The 19,068-nt window shown below is 49.8% G+C and overlaps 1 long non-coding RNA gene across 1 annotated transcript in view; it reads left to right on the top strand.

Annotated features, from left to right (window-relative positions):
* Positions 1 to 18,472, top strand: part of LOC148124357 (uncharacterized) — a 138,821-nt gene extending 120,349 nt beyond the window's left edge. The window contains exon 2 of the long non-coding RNA XR_015740053.1: positions 17,602 to 18,472. This is a non-coding gene — a long non-coding RNA (uncharacterized LOC148124357). The remainder of the gene's footprint in view (positions 1 to 17,601) is intronic.
* Positions 18,473 to 19,068: the final 596 nt, after the last annotated feature.

The following is a 19,068-nucleotide window of genomic DNA, read 5'->3' as shown; positions in this document are numbered from 1 at the left end:
ACCCTCCTCTCTCCAACCTTTGATCCGTTCTCCTCTTCATCGCTGAACTCCAGACTCCCCTTCGCCCTGACGATGTTCCCTAGCTAGCTCATGAAACGTCTGCCAGAAAACCACCTGACTCAAAGGGAACCAATCACCTCCCTCCTCACTGAAAAACACAATCCTTTCTGTAGTGTGCTAAACACACACGCCCTGTCGCATCGCCATTTGCGCTCTTGACAACCAGACTGCCTCGGCCGCCATTTTCTGCGTCTCGTGGACATGTGAGATTATTTTACGTCATCTTACACCTGCCTTCCACAAACGTACATTGCAGGCAATCGGATCACTTAAAATCATGATTCGCTTAATGACGCTTGCCAAAAATAAACAATAAAAACCCTGTACAGTCTTTCGGTGCGCTGCTTAACAACCTGCACACCTTAATCTTAATTCTGGACTCAACTTATGGTCTAAGGTGAGGACCACTAACATTTGAGTGCAGAAAGTTAAAATATTCTCGGGGTGAAAAAAATTTGGGGAAGATCCACTTCCAAGTTTAACTTCTCTTTTTAAAAAAACCTTTTATTTTTGGGTTTATCTCCTACTCTTGCTTTGTACAACTGCGGGTGTTTCTATTACTTTTTTTAAAAATGGGACATCCTGGGTGACACAACCGTCAGCAACTCACATGATGGGCAAAGCGCCTGATCCAAGACATTCAGCTGCCCTTTGTCCTAAAGTGGGACTCGAACTCACTGCCCCCTGGTGATTGTCTAAAAAGTGGGACTACACCCCGCCTCTCCTGGTGAGTGGCAAGAGACGAGCATATAATAAGCGGACCCTCCTCTCTCCCACCTTTGATCCTTGCTCCTCTTCATCACTGAACCCCACACTCCCCTTAGCCCTGACGATGTTCCCTAGCTGGCTCATGAAACGTCTGCCAAGAAACCACCCGACTCAGAGGAAACCAATCAGCCCCCCCACAACAAACACACACACACAATCCTTTCTTTAGCGACCATTCTGAGCGATGATGGATGTGCTGGAGAGGTGGGGGAGGGGGATCCAGCAGCCCCGCCCTCTGGGGATTAGGGGAGTGGGAGCGATTGACTGGGCTGGGTGGTCGAGGGGAGGGGGGAGCTTGGGGAAGGCAGGAGGGTCTTTGTTGAAGACCTTGGACTGCCGCTTGTCAGAAATGGTGCAGAGTCTCCTGCTTAACGGCTGGGGTTGGACTAGATGACCTACAAGGTCCCTTCTTCATATGCTAATGAAGAGTGAAGCCGGTCCGCCTCCTGGGCGTGGGGGGAGGGAGAAACAAGTTAAAATCATTGGTCTATTTTCCTGGGGAGGGGAGGGATAATCTTGGAAGGAGGGAGCGGTTGGGCAGGCACCACCCCTACACCTTAACGGACTCCATCGAGGGCTGTTCTGACCGGCTGAGGGCCCGGCCTCTTCATTCGACCCCCACTTAACCCTGGCGGGAAAGGGGGGCCCCTGCAGAGATCAAAGCACAAAGCGTCTGAACTGAGGCTGGGCATCCCAGCGGCACCAGCGGCCATCACCATCACCGCAGCAAGGGGAGGAGAACCTGCCTCGGCCACTCCAAGATGTCCACCCACGCCCGGCCAGCTCCATCCCCCCCAGTGAAAGGAGACTGGAGATCGTACATGGCTCCATTTCACATCTTCAGGGAAGCCAGTGCCCGTCTGGCAGTATCGGACAAGAGGAGAAGAGCGGTTTCCCTGAGCTCCTGTGGACGGGACGTCTTCCAAACGGCTACAGGCCTCTCGGCACCAACACACGTGCAGGCAGTTCGTGGGAGGGAGCTTCAGGACACACTATGAGCACATTATGCACCCCCAGCACCAGCCTTGGTCACATGAGTTTCTCCCCAGGGATCAAAAAGGCGGCCACCGTGCATCACGAGAGCATGGAACATGGAGACGATACATCCAAGGGTGACAAAATCCACCGTACTCCTTCCGAAGAGGAGGCAGGGAATCCGGAAATGGGAGAGAGGCGCCTCTTTGGTGTCTCACGTGGGGGCAATCCCCCCAGAGCAGCAGGCCGATCCAAAGACGCCACTTGCCCAAGATGCACAAAGGAAGAGGCACACCGCAAACCCTTGCCGTGCATCCCAGCCAGCATCCTGTCTCCAGAGGCCGATTGTTTCCCCGACGTGTCCATGTGCGTCCCTGATGCGATTCCGGAAGGCACCGTTTCTGAGGCACCAGCGAGGAGACGACCAAGTTGCAGACACAAAGTAGCCCCTCAAACGTTTGTCAACTACTACAGCGCCCAATGCTCCAAGAAATTCCACACCACCGTCGACATCGATGGATCCCCGTGTGATATGGTGGTGGACACAAGTTCGTATATGACCCTCGTGTCCTGGCCAACTATTAAGAAGGCCGTTCTGGGCTTCACAAGGAACAGCTAAAGCCCCAGAATATAGTGCTAAAGTACCATCAAGGGATCCTCATCTCTGTCCTGGGGAGAGGGTCCTTCCAAATTAAATTTAAAAGTTTTGTCGGGTGAACGGAGACCTGCCAAACCTTCTCCGCTTAGAATGGTTCGTTGTCCTGGGTCTGGAAGTGACTGCCATCCTCGCCTACCAAGACGAGAGCATCGAGGAGGAGACAGTCACGGTATTCGCGGACGTCCTAGGTGGGAGTCCAGGCAAGTATAGGATGACACCTTAAAACCCTTGGTCTGTGTCCCCCACCGCGGAAAAAAGACCAATCATTTTAAATTTAAATGGTGCATAAGTACACCAACGTGCCAACCATTTTCTTATATGTATCTGTTTCATGTATTCATACTATTTTTATACTTGTACCTGTTATCTTATAATCTCCTGACAGGATAAATAAATCGTCACGGTTTCATTTGTGTCTCTTTCCACCCTAGAAAAGGCCAAGGCGAGTGAGTCCTCCATGAGGTCAGCCACCGCCATTCGGAGATCAAGGACCGGCCATCCCTCGGCCTGAGTCGCCACCGTGCATCACGAGAGCATGGAACATGGAGACAATACATCGTAGGGTGACAAAATCCACCACACTTGTTCCAAAGAGGAGGCAGGAATTCCGGAAATGTGAGAGAGACGCCTCTTAGGTGTCTCACGTGGGGGCAATCCCCCCAGAGCAGCAGGCCGATCCAAAGACGCCACTTACTCAAGATGCACAACGGAACGGGCACACCGCAAAAGCTTGCCATGCAACCCAGCCGGCATCCCGTCTCCAGAGGCCGATTGTTTCCCCGACACGGCCATGTGCGTCCCTGACAGGATTTCGGGAGGCACCATTTCCAAGGCACCAGCGAGGAGAGGACCAAGTTGCAGACACAAAATAGCCCCCCAAAAGTTGGTCGCCTACGACAGCACGCAATGCTCCAAGGAATTCCACACCACCGTTAACATTGAGGGATCCCCGTGTGATATGATGGTGGACACAAGTTCGTATATGACCCTCGTGTCCTGGCCAACTATTAAGAAGGCCATTCTGGGCTTCACAAGGAACAGCTTCTAGGGGGAAGATTGTGTTTTAGGGGAACGGGGTGCATTTTTTGAGTTACGGGGGTGCAGCCTCCCTCTGGCCACAGGTGGATAAGGAGGCATCTGCTGTTTTTCGCCACCCGGGATCCAGAGCCCCTTTCCCCATCATCCCCGCCATGTCGTGGCTTATAAATGTTCAATAAACACTTCACAATCGTCACGCTTTCATTTGTGTCTCCTGGGGCTTCCAGGGTTTCCGGGGTGATTGTGGGGGTATCTTTTTTTTAAAAAAAATTTTTTTATTGATTTTTAAAAACAAACATAAACAAACAATACATAAAAAATAGAAACATAAAACATCGTTTTTGAAAGCAGCTTCATCCTGGGTTACATCTCTTCGTATAGATACAAATTCAAGTTCATGCTCATTTTTATATACCATTCCATATCTTATTACCATTCTACATTTTCTATATAGCTTCTCCCCGATTTAACTTTCTTAATTTTATTTTATTTGTTTCATCTCAATTCAGATCATTATACTTATATTCTATATCTGTCCTGTTTCAGCTCTCTATTATCTTTTCTCATTAAACAAAATTTCTCCTGTAATCACTGATTGGAGTATGACGCCTTTATATCTTTCCCCTAAAATTATAATACTTAATATAATACATACCTTCCATTCGGATTCTGCTTGGTACATTCTAAAATTACACACTATATTTTTTAAAAAAGAAAAAATTATGAATATATAATATGATTAAAACAACAATCCATCTCAATTCAATTCGATCGTTTATATTAATATTCATTTAAATCTTTAACATTTTACACATTACTTTTCAAATAGGTATCATGCTACTATGGGAACACATATAAACTTGCCATAGTTGCTTCCTGGGGTGGGTGGGATATCTTGAGTAACCTTTGCTAAGTCCTCGACGTACGACCGTAATCCTCAATTTATGACCGGTCACTTAGGAATGGTTCGAAGCTAAGACGGAGCCCCCCAAATGGTCCAGAAGACCAAGTTTCAACTCACAAACACACACAGCCTTGTTGCATCGCCATTTGCGCGTTCGCAACCAAACTGCCTCGGCCGCCATTTTCTGCGTCTCGTGGTCATGTGAGGATATTTTACATCATCTCACATCTGGCACCCGACAAACGTCCATTGCAGGCAATTGGTTCACTTAACCTCATGGTTCGCTTAATGACCATTGCAAAAATAAATAAAAAATCAAAACCCTCTACGGTCTTTCGGTGCGCTGCTTAAAAACCTGCACACCTTAATTGAAATTCTGGACTCAATTTATGGCCTAAGGTGAGGATTACTAACATTTGAGTGGAGAAAGTTAAAATATTGATATTTTCATTCTCGAGGTGACAAAAATTTGGGGAAGATCCACTTCCAAGTTTAAATTCTCTTTTAAAAAACCTTGGTTTTTTGGGTTTATCTCCTGCTTTTGCTTTGTACAATTGCAGGTGTTTTTATTTATTTTTTAAAAATGGGACATCCTGGGTGACACAACCGTCAGCAACTCACGTGATGGGCAAAGCGCCAAATCCAAGACATTCAGCTGGCCTTTGTGCTAAAGTGCGAGTCGAACTCACTGCCCCTGGTGTTTGGCTATAAAAGGTGATTAGAACTCGCCCTCTCCGGCTGAGTGGCAAGAGACGAGCATATAATAAGCGGACCCTCCTCTCTCCTACCTGGATCCTTCCTCCTCTTCATCGCTGAACCTCACACTCCCCTCAGCCCTGACGATGTTCCCTAGCTGGGTCATGAAACGTCTGCCAGAAAACCACCTGACTCAGTGAGCACCAAACCCCCCCACACACACACACAATCCTTTCTTTAGCGACCATTCCGAGCGATGACGGACGTGCTGGAGAGGTGGGGAGGGGATCCAGCAGCCCAGCCCTCTGGGGATTAGGGAGTGGGAGCGATTGACTGAATGGCCTGGGTGGTCGAGGGAGGGGGAGTTTGGGGAAGGCAGGAGGGTCTTTGTTGAATGCCTTCGACTGCCCCTGGTCAGAAATGGTGCAGAGTCTTCTGCCTAAAGGCTGGGGTTGGACTAGATGACCTGCAAGGTTGCAAGCTTTCTGGCCAGTGGGGGAGCCAAGAGATCAGGACTTTCCTGTTTGGCTTTTAGGATCTACTGAGGGTCACCCTGCGTTGCAACAAAGCTGACGCCCTCAACGCTTTGCAACCTGCCTTTTGCACGCATCTTTTGCTCTGGGCGCTGGAAAGCCCCTCAGTGGCTGCGCCGATCCTGTCCCCTCCTTCGTCCCTCAGCGGACCCCGTAGAGACGTAGGCGATGTGCAGAAAATCCGCCTTGGTGGTGTTTGATCTGGGTGAGCATGGCTTGGATGGATTGTCCTGGGCTGCGGCTGGGGATTAGGGGAGTGGGAGCTATTGACTGGCCTGGGTGGTCGAGGGGAGGGGGGAGTTTGGGGAAGGCAGGAGGGTCTTTGTTGAAGACCTTGGACTGCCCCTTGTCAGAAATGGTGCAGAGTCTCCTGCTTAGGGGCTGGGGATGGACTAGATGACCTGCAAGGTCCCTTCTGATCTGCCCAGAATCATCCAGCTCTCTTTTTTTGCCTAAGGTAGAATTAAAACTCACCATCCTCTAGTTGTTGGCTGAAATTTCCCAGCTGGCTTGAATGCCTAAAGCAGGACTAGAACTCTTGCTCTCCTGCTGATCGGCATATAATAAACGAACGCTTTCCACTGATAATGTTCCTTAGTTGGGTCATGAAACGTCTTCAAAAAACCACCCGACTCAGAGGGAACCAATCACCCCCCCCAACACACTCACACACAGTCCTTTCTTTAGCGACCATTCTGAGCGATGACGGATGTGCTGGAGAGGTGGGGGAGGGGGATCCAGCAGCCCCGCCCTCTGGGGATTAGGGGAGTGGGAGCGATTGACTGGCCTGGGTGGTCGAGGGGAGGGGGGAGCTTGGGGAAGGCAGGAGGGTCTTTGTTGAATGCCTTCGACTGCCCCTTGTCAGAAATGGTGCAGAGTATCCTGCTTAGGGGCTGGGGATGGACTAGATGACCTGCAAGGTCCCTTCTGATCTGCCCAGAATCACCCAGCTCTCTTTTTTTGCCTAAGGAAGAATTAGAACTCACCATCCTCTAGTTGTTGGCTGAAATATCCCAGCTGGCTTGAATGCCTAAAGCAGGACTAGAACTCTCCTTCTCCTGCTGACCGGCATATAATAAACGAACGCTTTGCACTGATAATGTTCCTTAGTTGGGTCATGAAACGTCTTCAAAAAAATCCACCCAGCTCAGAGAGTTCCACAGACTCCACACTTCTCCTCCTCCTCTCTTTATTCACCGCTCCCTTCTCCTCTTCTTCCTCCCTCCCTCTTCCTCCTCCTCCTTAAACCCCCCACTACCCTTAGCACTGACGATGTTCCCTAGCTGGCTCATGAAACGTCTGACAGAAAACCACCCAACTCAAAGGGAACCAATCACCTCCCTCCTCACTCAAAAACACAATCCTTTCTTTAGTGTGCTAAACACACACGCCCTGTCGCATCGCCATTTGCGCGCTTGACAACCAGACTGCCTCGGCCGCCATTTTCTGCGTCTCGTGGACATGTGAGATTATTTTACGTCATCTTACACCTGCCTTCCACAAACGTACATTGCAGGCAATCATATCACTTAAAATCATGATTCGCTTAATGACGCTTGCCAAAAATAAACAATAAAAACCCTGTACGGTCTTTCGGTGCGCTGCTTAACAACCTGCACACCTTAATCTTAATTCTGGACTCAACTTATGGTCTAAGGTGAGGACCACTAACATTTGAGTGCAGAAAGTTAAAATATTCTCGGGTGAAAAAAATTTGGGGAAGATCCACTTCCAAGTTTAACTTCTTTTAAAAAAAACCTTTTATTTTTGGGTTTATCTCCTACTCTTGCTTTGTACAACTGCGGGTGTTTCTATTTCTTTTTTTAAAAATGGGACATCCTGGGTGACACAACCGTCAGCAACTCACGTGATGGGCAAAGCGCCTGATCCAAGACATTCAGCTGCCCTTTGTCCTAAAGTGGGACTCGAACTCACTGCCCCCTGGTGTTTGGCTATAAAAGGTGATTAGAACTCGCCCTCTCCGGCTGAGTGGCAAGAGACGAGCATATAATAAGCGGACCCTCCTCTCTCCTACCTGGATCCGTTCTCCTGTTCATCACTGAACCCCACACTCCCCTTAGCCCTGACGATCTTCCCTAGCTGGCTCATGAAACGTCTGCCAAGAAACTACCTGACTCAGAGGGAACCAATTAGCCCCCCCTCCAAGACACGCACACACAGTCCTTTCTTTAGCGACCATTCTGAGCGATGACGGATGTGCTGGAGAGGTGGGGGAGGGGGATCCAGCAGCCCCGCCCTCTGGGGATTAGGGGAGTGGGAGCGATTGACTGAATGCCCTGGGTGGTCGAGGGGAGGGGGGAGTTTGGGGAAGGCAGGAGGGTCTTTGTTGAATGCCTTCGACTGCCCCTGGTCAGAAATGGTGCAGAGTCTTCTGCCTAAAGGCTGGGGTTGGACTAGATGACCTGCAAGGCTGCAAGCTTTCTGGCCGGCGGGGGAGCCAAGAGATCAGGACTTTCCTGTTTGGCTTTTAGGATCTACTGAGGGTCACCCTGCGTTGCAACAAAGCTGACGCCCTCAACGCTTTGCAACCTGCCTTTTGCACGCAATCTTTTGCTCTGGGCGCTGGAAAGCCCCTTAGTGGCTGCGCCGATCCTGTCCCCTCTTTCCTCCCTCAGCGGACCCCGTAGAGACGCAGGCGATGTGCAGAAAACCCGCCTTGGTGGTGTTTGATCTGGGTGAGCGTGGCTTGGATGGATCGTCCTGGGCTGCGGCTGGGGATTAGGGGAGTGGGAGCGATTGACTGGCCTGGGTGGTCGAGGGGGGGGAGCTTGGGGAAGGCAGGAGGGTCTTTGTTGAAGACCTTGGACTGCCCCTTGTCAGAAATGGTGCAGAGTCTCCTGCTTAAAGGCTGGGGTTGGACTAGATGACCTGCAAGGTCCCTTCTTAATATGCTAATGAAGAGTGAAGCTGGTCCGCCTTCTGGGCGGGGGAAAAAGAAACAAGTTAAAATCATTGGTCTATTTTCCTGGGGAGGGGAGGGATAATCTTGGAAGGAGGGAGCGGTTGGGCAGGCACCACCCCTACACCTTAACGGACTCCATCGAGGGCTGTTCTGACCGGCTGAGGACCTGGCCTCTTCATTCGACCCCCACTTAACCCTGGCGAGGAAGTGGGGGGCCCCTGCAGAGAACAAAGCACAAAGCGGCTGAACTGAGGCTGGGCATCCCAGCGGCACCAGCGGCCACCACCATCACCGCAGCAAAGGGAGGAGTACCTGCCTCGGCCCCTCCAAGATGACCACCCACGCCCGGCCAGCTCCATCCCCCCCAGCGAAAGAAGACCGGAGATCGTACATGGGTCCTTTTCACGTCTTCAGGGAAGCAAATGACCGTCTGGCTGTAACGGACAAGAGGAGAAGAGCGTTTTTCCTGAGCTCCTGTGGACGGGACGTGTTCCAAACGGCTACGGGCCTCTCGGCACCAACACACGTGCAGGCAGTACGTGGGAGGGAGCTTCATGACACGCTATGAGCACATTATGCACCCCCAGCACCAGCCTTGGTCACATGAGTTTCTCCCCAGGGATCAAAAAGGCAGTGAGACAGTCTATGACTTTGTGGCATCCCTGATAGAAATGGCAGGCGACTGCAATTCAGCGATCTGGAGGAGGAAAGGATGCGAGAGGGGCTCCTTGCGGGTATAAAAGACTTAAGCCTACGGAGGCGATTAATGGCTCAGCTTGATCTCAGGTTCCAAGCCACCCTAGACGAGGCCAAGGCGAGAAAGTCCCCCATGAGGTCAGACACCACCATTCGGAAATCAAAGGAACGGCCATCCCTCGGGCGGAGCAGCCACCGTGCATCACGAGAGCATGGAACATGGAGACGATACATCCAAGGGTGACGAAATCCACCACACTTGTTCCGAAGAGGAGGCAGGGAGTCCGGAAATGGGAGAGAGGCGCCTCTTTGGTGTCACATGTGGGGGCAATCCCCCCAGAGCAGCAGGCCGATCCAAAGACGCCACTTGCCAAAGATGCACAACGGAAGGGGCACACCGCAAACCCTTGCCGTGCAACACAGCCGGCACCCTGTCTCCAGAGGCCGATTGTTTCCCGACAGTGTCCATGTGCGTCCCTGATGCGATTCCGGAAGGTACCGTTTCTGAGACACCAGCGAGGAGACGAAGTTGCAGACACAAACTAGCCCCCAAACGTTCGTCGGATACTACAGCGCCCAATGCTCCAAGAAATTCAACGCCACCGTCGACATTGAGGGATCACTGGGTGATATGGTGGTGGACACAAGTTCGTATATGACCCTCGTGTCCTGGCCAACTATTAACAAGGCCGTTCTGGGCTTCACAAGGAACAGCTAAAGCCCCAGAAAATAGTGCTAAAGGACCGTCAAGGGATCCTCATCCCTGTCCTGGGGAGGGGGTCCTTCCAGATTAAATTTAAAAGTTTTGTCGGGTGAACGGAGACCTGCCAAACCTTCTCCGCTTAGAATGGTTCGATGTCCTGGGTCTGGAAGTGACTGCCGTCCTCGCCTACCAAGACGAGAGCATCGAGGAGGAGCCGGTCACGGCATTCGCGGACGTCCTAGGTGGGAGTCCAGGCAAGTATAGGGTGACACCTTAAAACCCTTGGTCTGTGTCCCCCACCGCGGAAAAAAGACCAATCATTTTAAATTTAAATGGTGCATAAGCGCACCAACGTGCCTACCGTTTTCTTATATATATCCCTTTCATGTATTCATAACTATTTTTATACTTGTTCCTGTTATCTTAAAATCTCTTGAAAGAATAAATAAATAAAAACAAATAAATTATTTCTTTTCCCTCCTAGAAAACAGACCAGATTGACATCATAGTTCCTTGGCTTCACTCTCCATTAGCATACGCAAAAGTCTTCCTCCTCGACTTACAACATTTCCCTTAATGACCCTTGGAAGTTACAACGGGACGGAGAAAAAGGGGACTTGGGACCAACGTTTCTTACCTAACAACCGTTGAAGCCTCCCCAGCAAGCCAATTTCCCTTAAACCACCATTCCTGGCCACCAGATTTCTCATATGCCTTGAATTGAATGAAGAAAAGCCCACCTATTGAATTCTGGGAGTTGCAGCTCAGGCGCCTGGCTAGGGATTCTGGGAGTTGAAGTCCATCCATCTTCACGGGGCCCAGCTTGGAAAAGGCGGCATGTTCCAGGGAGGCTGAAGCTCTGTGAGTTCGCTTGATGGTCCCCCAGGCATGAGCTGAACATCCGAAACCGGGTTTTTCAACCTTGGCAATTTGAAGGTGGCTCTCTGGGGAATCCTGGGGGTTGAAGCCCACCTTTGTAACATTGTCAAGGTTGCCAAACACGGGTCTAAAATCGCCCCGTGTTCCTTGTTCTGCCCCTTCCCTCCTCCTCCTCTAAGGATCCCCTAATCCTCTAAGAATTGGGCGCATCTGTTTCTCGAATCCAAGACGGGGTGCCTGGCATCGCTGCCTCCCAACATGTCTGTTTCCCTGCAAACTGTCCTTCTTAAGGTTGGGGGAGGGTTGTGTTTTAGGGAACGGGTGCTTTCTATAAAGTTACGGGATGCAGCCTCCCTCTGGCCACAGGTGGATAAGGAGGCATCGGCCGTTTTTCACCACCCGGGATCCAGAACCCCTTTCCCCATCATCCCCGCCATGTCGTGGCTAATAAATGTTCAATAAACACTTCACAATCGTCACGGTTTCATTTGTGTCTCCTGGGGCCTCCAGGGTTTCCGGGGTGGTTGTGGGGGCATCTTTTTTTAAAAAAAAAATTTTTTAATTGATTTTTAAAAACAAACATAAACAAACAAAACTTAAAAAAATAAAAACATTAAACATCTTTTTTTTAAAGTAACTTCATCCTGGGTTACATCTCTTCGTATAGATACAAATTCAAGTTCATGCTCATTTTTATATACCATTCCATATCTTATTACCATTCTACATTTTCTATATAGCTTCTCCCCGATTTAACTTTCTTAATTTTATTTTATTTATTTCATCTCAATTCAGATCATTATACTTATATTCTATATCTGTCCTGTTTCAGCTCTCTGTTATCTTTTCTCATTAAACAAAATTTCTCCTGTAATCACTGATTGGAGTATGACGCCTTTATATCTTTCCCCTAAAATTATAATACTTAATATAATACATACCTTCCATTCGGATTCTGCTTGGTACATTCTAAAATTACACACTATATTTTTAAAAAAGAAAAAATTATGAATATATAATATGATTAAAACAACAATCCATCTCAATTCAATTCTATCGTTTATATTAATATTCATTTAAATCTTTAACATTTTACACATTACTTTTCAAATAGGTATCATGCTACTATGGGAACACATATAAACTTTCCATTGTTGCTTCCTGGGGTGGGTGGGGTATCTTGAGTAACCTTTGCTAAGTCCTCGACGTACGACCGTAATCCTCAATTTATGACCGGTCACTTAGGAATAGTTCGAAGCTAAGACGGAGCCCCCCAAAAGGTCCAGAAGACCAAGTTTCAACTCACAAACACACACAGCCTTATTGCATCGCCATTTGCGCGTTCGACAACCAAACTGCCTCGGCCGCCATTTTCTACGTCTCGTGGTCATGTGAGGATATTTTACGTCATTTTACATCTGCCTTCCGACAAACGTCTATTTCAGGCAATCGGTTCACTTAAAATCATGATTCGCTTAATGACCATTGCAAAAAAAAAAAAATCAAAACCCTGTAGGGACTTTCAGTGAGCTGCTTAAAAACCTGCACACCTTAATCGAAATTCTGGACTCAATTTATGGCCTAAGGTGAGCATTACTAACATCTGAGTGGAGAAAGTTAAAATATTGATATTTTCATTCTCGAGGTGACAAAAATTTGGGGAAGATCCACTTCCAAGTTTAAATTCTCTTTTTAAAAAAACCTTGGTTTTCTGGGCTTATATCCTGCTTTTCCTTTGTACAATTGCAGGTGTTTTTATTTATTTTTTTAAAAAATGGGACATCCTGGGAGACACAACCGTCAGCAACTCACGTGATGGGCAAAGGGCCAGATCCAAGACATTCAGCTGCCCTTTGTGCTAAAGCGGGACTCGAACTCACTGCCCCCTGGTGTTTGGCTATAAAAGGGGATTAGAACTCGCCCTCTCCTGCTGAGTGGCAAGAGACGAGCATATAATAAGCGGACCCTCCTCTCTCCTACCTGGATCCTTCCTCCTCTTCATTGCTGAACCTCACACTCCCCTCAGCCCTGACGATGTTCCCTAGCTGGCTCATGAAACGTCTGCCAGAAAACCACCCAACTCAGAGAGCACCAATCACCTCCCCACCGACACACACACACAATCCTTTCTTTAGCGACCATTCCGAGCGATGACGGACGTGCTGGAGAGGCGGGGGGGGGCTCCAGCAGCCCCGCCCTCTGGGGATTAGGGGAGTGGGAGCGATTGACTGTCCTGGGTGGTCGAGGGGAGGGGGGAGCTTGGGGAAGGCAGGAGGGTCTTTGTTGAAGACCTTGGACTGCCCCTTGTCAGAAATGGTGCATAGTATCCTGCTTAGGGGCTGGGGATGGACTAGATGACCTGCAAGGTCCCTTCTGATCTGCCCAGAATCACCCAGCTCTCTTTTTTTGCCTAAGGTAGAATTAGAACTCACCATCCTCTAGTTGTTGGCTGAAATATCCCAGCTGGCTTGAATGCCTAAAGCAGGACTAGAACTCTCCTTCTCCTGCTGATCGGCATATAATAAACGAAGGCTTTGTACTGATAATGTTCCTTAGTTGGGTCATGAAACGTCTTCAAAAAACCACCCGACTCAGAGGGAACCAATCAGCCCCCCCTCCAAGACACACACACACAGTCCTTTCTTTAGCGACCATTCTGAGCGATGACGGATGTGCTGGAGAGGTGGGGGAGGGGGATCCAGCAGCCCCGCCCTCTGGGGATTAGGGGAGTGGGAGCGATTGACTGAATGGCCTGGGTGGTCGAGGGGAGGGGGGAGTTTGGGGAAGGCAGGAGGGTCTTTGTTGAATGCCTTCGACTGCCCCTGGTCAGAAATGGTGCAGAGTCTTCTGCCTAAAGGCTGGGGTTGGACTAGATGACCTGCAAGGCTGCAAGCTTTCTGGCCGGCGGGGGAGCCAAGAGATCAGGACTTTCCTGTTTGGCTTTTAGGATCTACTGAGGATCACCCTGCGTTGCAACAAAGCTGACGCCCTCAAGGCTTTGCAATCTGCCTTTTGCACGCAATCTTTTGCTCTGGGCGCTGGAAAGCCCCTCAGTGGCTGCGCCGATCCTGTCCCCTCTTTCCTCCCTCAGCGGACCCCGTAGAGACGCAGGCGATGTGCAGAAAACCCGCCTTGGTGGTGTTTGATCTGGGTGAGCATGGCTTGGATGGATCGTCCTGGGCTGCGGCTGGGGATTAGGGGAGTGGGAGCGATTGACTGGCCTGGGTGGTCGAGGGGAGGGGGGAGCTTGGGGAAGGCAGGAGGGTCTTTGTTGAAGACCTTGGACTGTCCCTGGTCAGAAATGGTGCAGAGTCTCCTGCTTAGGGGCTGGGGATGGACTAGATGACCTGCAAGGTCCCTTCTGATTTGCCCAGAATCACCCAGCTCTCTTTTTTTGCCTAAGGAAGAATTAGAACTCACCATCCTCTAGTTGTTGGCTGAAATATCCCAGCTGGCTTGAATGCCTAAAGCAGGACTAGAACTCTCCTTCTCCTGCTGATCGGCATATAATAAACGAAGGCTTTGCACTGATAATGTTCCTTAGTTGGGTCATGAAACGTCTTCAAAAAAATCCACCCAGCTCAGAGAGTTCCACAGACTCCACACTTCTCCTCCTCCTCTCTTTATTCACCGCTCCCTTCTCCTCTTCTTCCTCCCTCCCTCTTCCTCCTCCTCCTTAAACCCCACACTACCCTTAGCACTGACGATGTTCCCTAGCTGGCTCATGAAACGTCTGACAGAAAACCACCCAACTCAAAGGGAACCAATCACCTCCCTCCTCACTCAAAAACACAATCCTTTCTTTAGTGTGCTAAACACACACGCCCTGTCGCATCGCCATTTGCGCGCTTGACAACCAGACTGCCTCGGCCGCCATTTTCTGCGTCTCGTGGACATGTGAGATTATTTTACGTCATCTTACACCTGCCTTCCACAAACGTCCATTGCAGGCAATCGGATCACTTAAAATCATGATTCGCTTAATGACGCTTGCCAAAAATAAAAAATAAAAACCCTGTACGGTCTTTCGGTGCGCTGCTTAACAACCTGCACACCTTAATCTTAATTCTGGACTTAACTTATGGTCTAAGATGAGGACCACTAACATCTGAGTGCAGAAAGTTAAAATATTCTCGGGGTGAAAAAAATTTGGGGAAGATCCACTTCCAAGTTTAACTTCTCTTTTAAAAAAAACTTTTTATTTTTGGGTTTATCTCCTACTCTTGCTTTGTACAACTGCGGGTGTTTCTATTTCTTTTTTTAAAAATGGGACATCCTGGGTGACACAACCGTCAGCAACTCACATGATGGCCAAAGCGCCTGATCCAAGACATTCAGCTGCCCTTTGTCCTAAAGTGGGACTCGAACTCACTGCCCCCTGGTGATTGTCTAAAAAGTGGGACTACACCCCGCCCTCTCCTGGTGAGTGGCAAGAGACGAGCATATAATAAGCGGACCCTCCTCTCTCCTACCGTTGATCCTTGCTCCTCTTCATCACTGAACCCCACACTCCCCTTAGCCCTGATGATGTTCCCTCGCTGGCTCATGAAACGTCTGCCAAGAAACTACCTGACTCAGAAGGCGCCAATCACTCCCCCCAACACACACACACACAATCCTTTCTTTAGCGACCATTCTGAGCGATGACGGATGTGCTGGAGAGGTGGGGGAGGGGGATCCAGCCGCCCAGCCCTCTGGGGATTAGGGGAGTGGGAGCGATTGACTGGCCTGGGTGGTTGAGGGGAGGGGGGAGCTTGGGGAAGGCAGGAGGGTCTTTGTTGAAGACCTTGGACTGCCCCTTGTCAGAAATGGTACAGAGTCTCCTACTTAAAGGCTGGGGTTGGACTAGATGACCTGCAAGGTCCCTTCTTAATATGCTAATGAAGAGTGAAGCCGGTCCGCCTCCTGGGAGTGGGGGAAGAAACAAGTTGAAATCATTGGTCTATTTTCCTGGGGAGGGGAGGGATAATATTGGAAGAAGGGAGCGGTTAGGCAGGCACCACCCCTACACCTTAACGGACTCCATCGAGGGCTGTCGTGACCCGCTGAGGGCCCGGCCTCTACATTCGACACCCACTTAACCCTGGCGAGGAAGGGGGGCCCCTGCAGAGATCAAAGCACAAAGCGGCTGAACTGAGGCTGGGCATCCCAGCGGCACCAGCGGCCACCACCATCACCGCAGCAAGGGGAGGAGAACCTGCCTCGGCCACTCCAAGATGGCCACCCACGCCCGGCCAGTTCCATCCCCCCCAGCGAAAGGAGACTGGAGATCATACATGGGTCCATTTCACGTCTTCAGGGAAGCAAATGACCGTCTGGCTGTATCGGACAAGAGGAGAAGAGCGTTTTTCCTAAGCTCCTGTGGACGGGACGTCTTCCAAACGGCTACAGGCCTCTCGGCACCAACACACGTGCAGGCAGTAGTGGGAGGGAGCTTCAGGACTCGCTATGAGCACATTATGCACCCCCAGCACCAGCCTTGGTCACATGAGTTTCTCCCCAGGGATCAAAAAGGCCGTGAGACAGTCTATCACTTTGTGGAAACGCTGAGAGAAATGGCAGACGACTGCAATTCAGTGATCTGGAGGAGGAAAGGATGCGAGAGGGGCTCCTTGGGGGTATAAAAGTTTTAAGCCTACGGAGGCGATTAATGGCTCAGCTTGATCTCAGGTTCCAAGCCACCCTAGACGGGGCCAAAGTGAGGGAGTCCCCCCTGAGGTGAGACACTGCCATTCGGAGATCAAGGAGCGGCCATCCCTCGGGCGGAGCAGCCACCGTGCATCACGAGAGCATGGAACATGGAGACAATACATCCAAGGGTGACGAAATCCACCGTACTCGTTCCGAAGAGGAGGCAGGGAATCCGGAAATGTGAGAGAGGCGCCTCTTTGGTGTCACATGTGGGGGCAATCCCCCCAGAGCAGCAGGCCGATCCAAAGATGCCACTTGCCCAAGATGCACAAAGGAAGAGGCACACCGCAAACCCTTGCCGTGCAACCCAGCCGGCATCCCACCTCCAGGGGCCCATTGTTTCCCCGACGCGGCCATGTGCGTCCCTGATGGGATTCCGGAAGGCATCGTTTCTGAGGCACCAGCAAGGAAAAGGGCAAGTCGTAGAAACGAGGTAGCCCCCCAAACGTTCGTCGGATACTACAGCGCACAATGCTCCAAGAAATTCCACACCACCGTCGACATTGAGGGATCCCTGTGTGATGTGGTGGTGCACACAAGTTCGTATAGGACCCTCGTGTCCTGGCCAACTATTAACAAGGCCGTTCTGGGCTTCACAAGGAACAGCTAAAGCCTCAGAAAATAGTGCTAAAGGACCATCAAGGGATCCTCATCTATGTCCTGGGGAGGGGGTCCTTCCAAATTAAATTTAAAAGTTTTGTAGGGTGAACGGAGACCTGCCAAACCTTCTCCGCTTAGAATGGTTCGATGTCCTGGGTCTGGAAGTGACTGCCGTCCTCGCCTACCAAGACGAGAGCATCGAGGAGGAGCCGGTCACGGCACTCGCGGACGTCCTAGGTGGGAGTCCAGGCAAGTATAGGATGACACCTTAAAGCCCTTGGTCTGTGTTCCCCACCGCGGAAAAAAGACCAATCATTTTAAATTTAAATGTTGCATAAGCGCACCAACGTGCCTACCGTTTTCTTATATGTATCCCTTTCATGTATTCATAACTATTTTTATACTTGTACCTTTTATCTAATAATCTTTTGAAAAAATAAAAATAAATAAAAATAAATAATTTCTTTTCCCTCCTAGACAACAGACCAGATTGAGATCATCATTCCTTGGCTTCACTCTCCATTAGCATATGCAAAAATCTTCCTCCTCGACTTACAAGATTTCAGTTAGCGACCGCTGGAAGTTACAACGGGGCGGAGACAAAGGGGACTCAGGACCAACGTTTCTTACCTAACAACCGTTGAAGCCTCCCGAGCAAGCCAAGTTCCCTTAAACCACCATTCCTGGCCAACAGATTTCTCATATGCCTTGAATTGAATGGAGAAAAGCCCACCTATTGAATTCTGGGAGTTGCAGCTCAGGCGCCTGGCTAGGGGATTCTGGGAGTTGAAGTCCATCCATCTTCACGGGGCCCAGCTTGGAAAAGGCGGCATGTTCGAGGGAGGCTGAAGCTCTGTGAGTTCGCTTGATGGTCCTCCCAGGCATGAGCTGAACATCCGAAACTGGGTTTTTCAACCGTGGCAATTTGAAGGTGGCTCTCTGGGAAATCCTGGGGGTCGAAGCCCACCTTTGTAACGTTGTCAAGGTTGCCAAACACGGGTCTAAAATCGCCCAGTGTTCCTTTTTCTGCCCCTTCCCTCCTCCTCCTCTAAGGATCCTCTAATCCTCTAAGAATTGGGCGCATTTGTTTCTCGAATCCAAGACGGGCTGCCTGGCATTGCTGCCTCCCCACATGTCTCTTTCCCTGCGAACTGTCCTTCTAGAGGTTGGGGGGAGGATTGTGTTTTAGGGGAACAGGGTGCTTTTTTTGAGTTGTGAATGCAGCCTCCCTCTGGCCACACGTGGATAAGGAGGCATCTGCCGTTTTTCGCCAACCGGGATCCAGAGCCCCTTTCCCCATCATCCCCGCCATGTCGTGGCTAATAAATGTTCAATAAACACTTCACAATCGTCACAGTTTCATTTGTGTCACCTGAGCCTGCAGGGTTTCCGGGAGGGTGGAAGGTGGGGTATCTTGAGTCACCTTTGCTGAGTCCTTGACGTATGACTGTAATCCTCAATTTATGACCGGTCACTTAGGAATGGTTTGAAGTTAAGACGGAGCCCTCAAAATGGTCCTGAAGACCAAGTTTCAACTCACAAACACACACATGCCCTGTTGCATCGACATTTGCGCGCTCGACAACCAGACTGCCTCGGCCGCCATTTTCTGCCTCTCGTGGTCATGTAAGGATATTTTACGTCATTTTACATCTGGCTTCCAACAAACGTCTATCTCAGGCAATCGGTTCACTTAAAATCATGATTCGCTTAATGACCATTGCAAAAAAAAAAAAAATCAAAACCCTCTACGGTCTTTCTGTGCGCTGCTTAAAAACCTGCACACCTTAATTGAAATTCTGGACTCAATTTATGGTCTTAGGTGAGGACTACTAACATTTGAGTGCAGAAAGTTAAAATATAGATATTTTCATGATCGAGGTGACAGAAATTTGGGGAAGATCCACTTCCAAGTTTAACTTCTCTTTAAAAAAACCTTGGATT

Source organism: Pseudonaja textilis, chromosome Z (genome assembly GCF_049901715.1).
Source record: "Pseudonaja textilis isolate UNSWEBS1 chromosome Z, rPseTex1.2, whole genome shotgun sequence".
Lineage (NCBI taxonomy): Eukaryota > Metazoa > Chordata > Lepidosauria > Squamata > Elapidae > Pseudonaja > Pseudonaja textilis.
The sequence above is the reverse complement of the archived record's forward strand: the minus strand, read 5'-3'. Positions and strand labels throughout refer to the sequence as shown.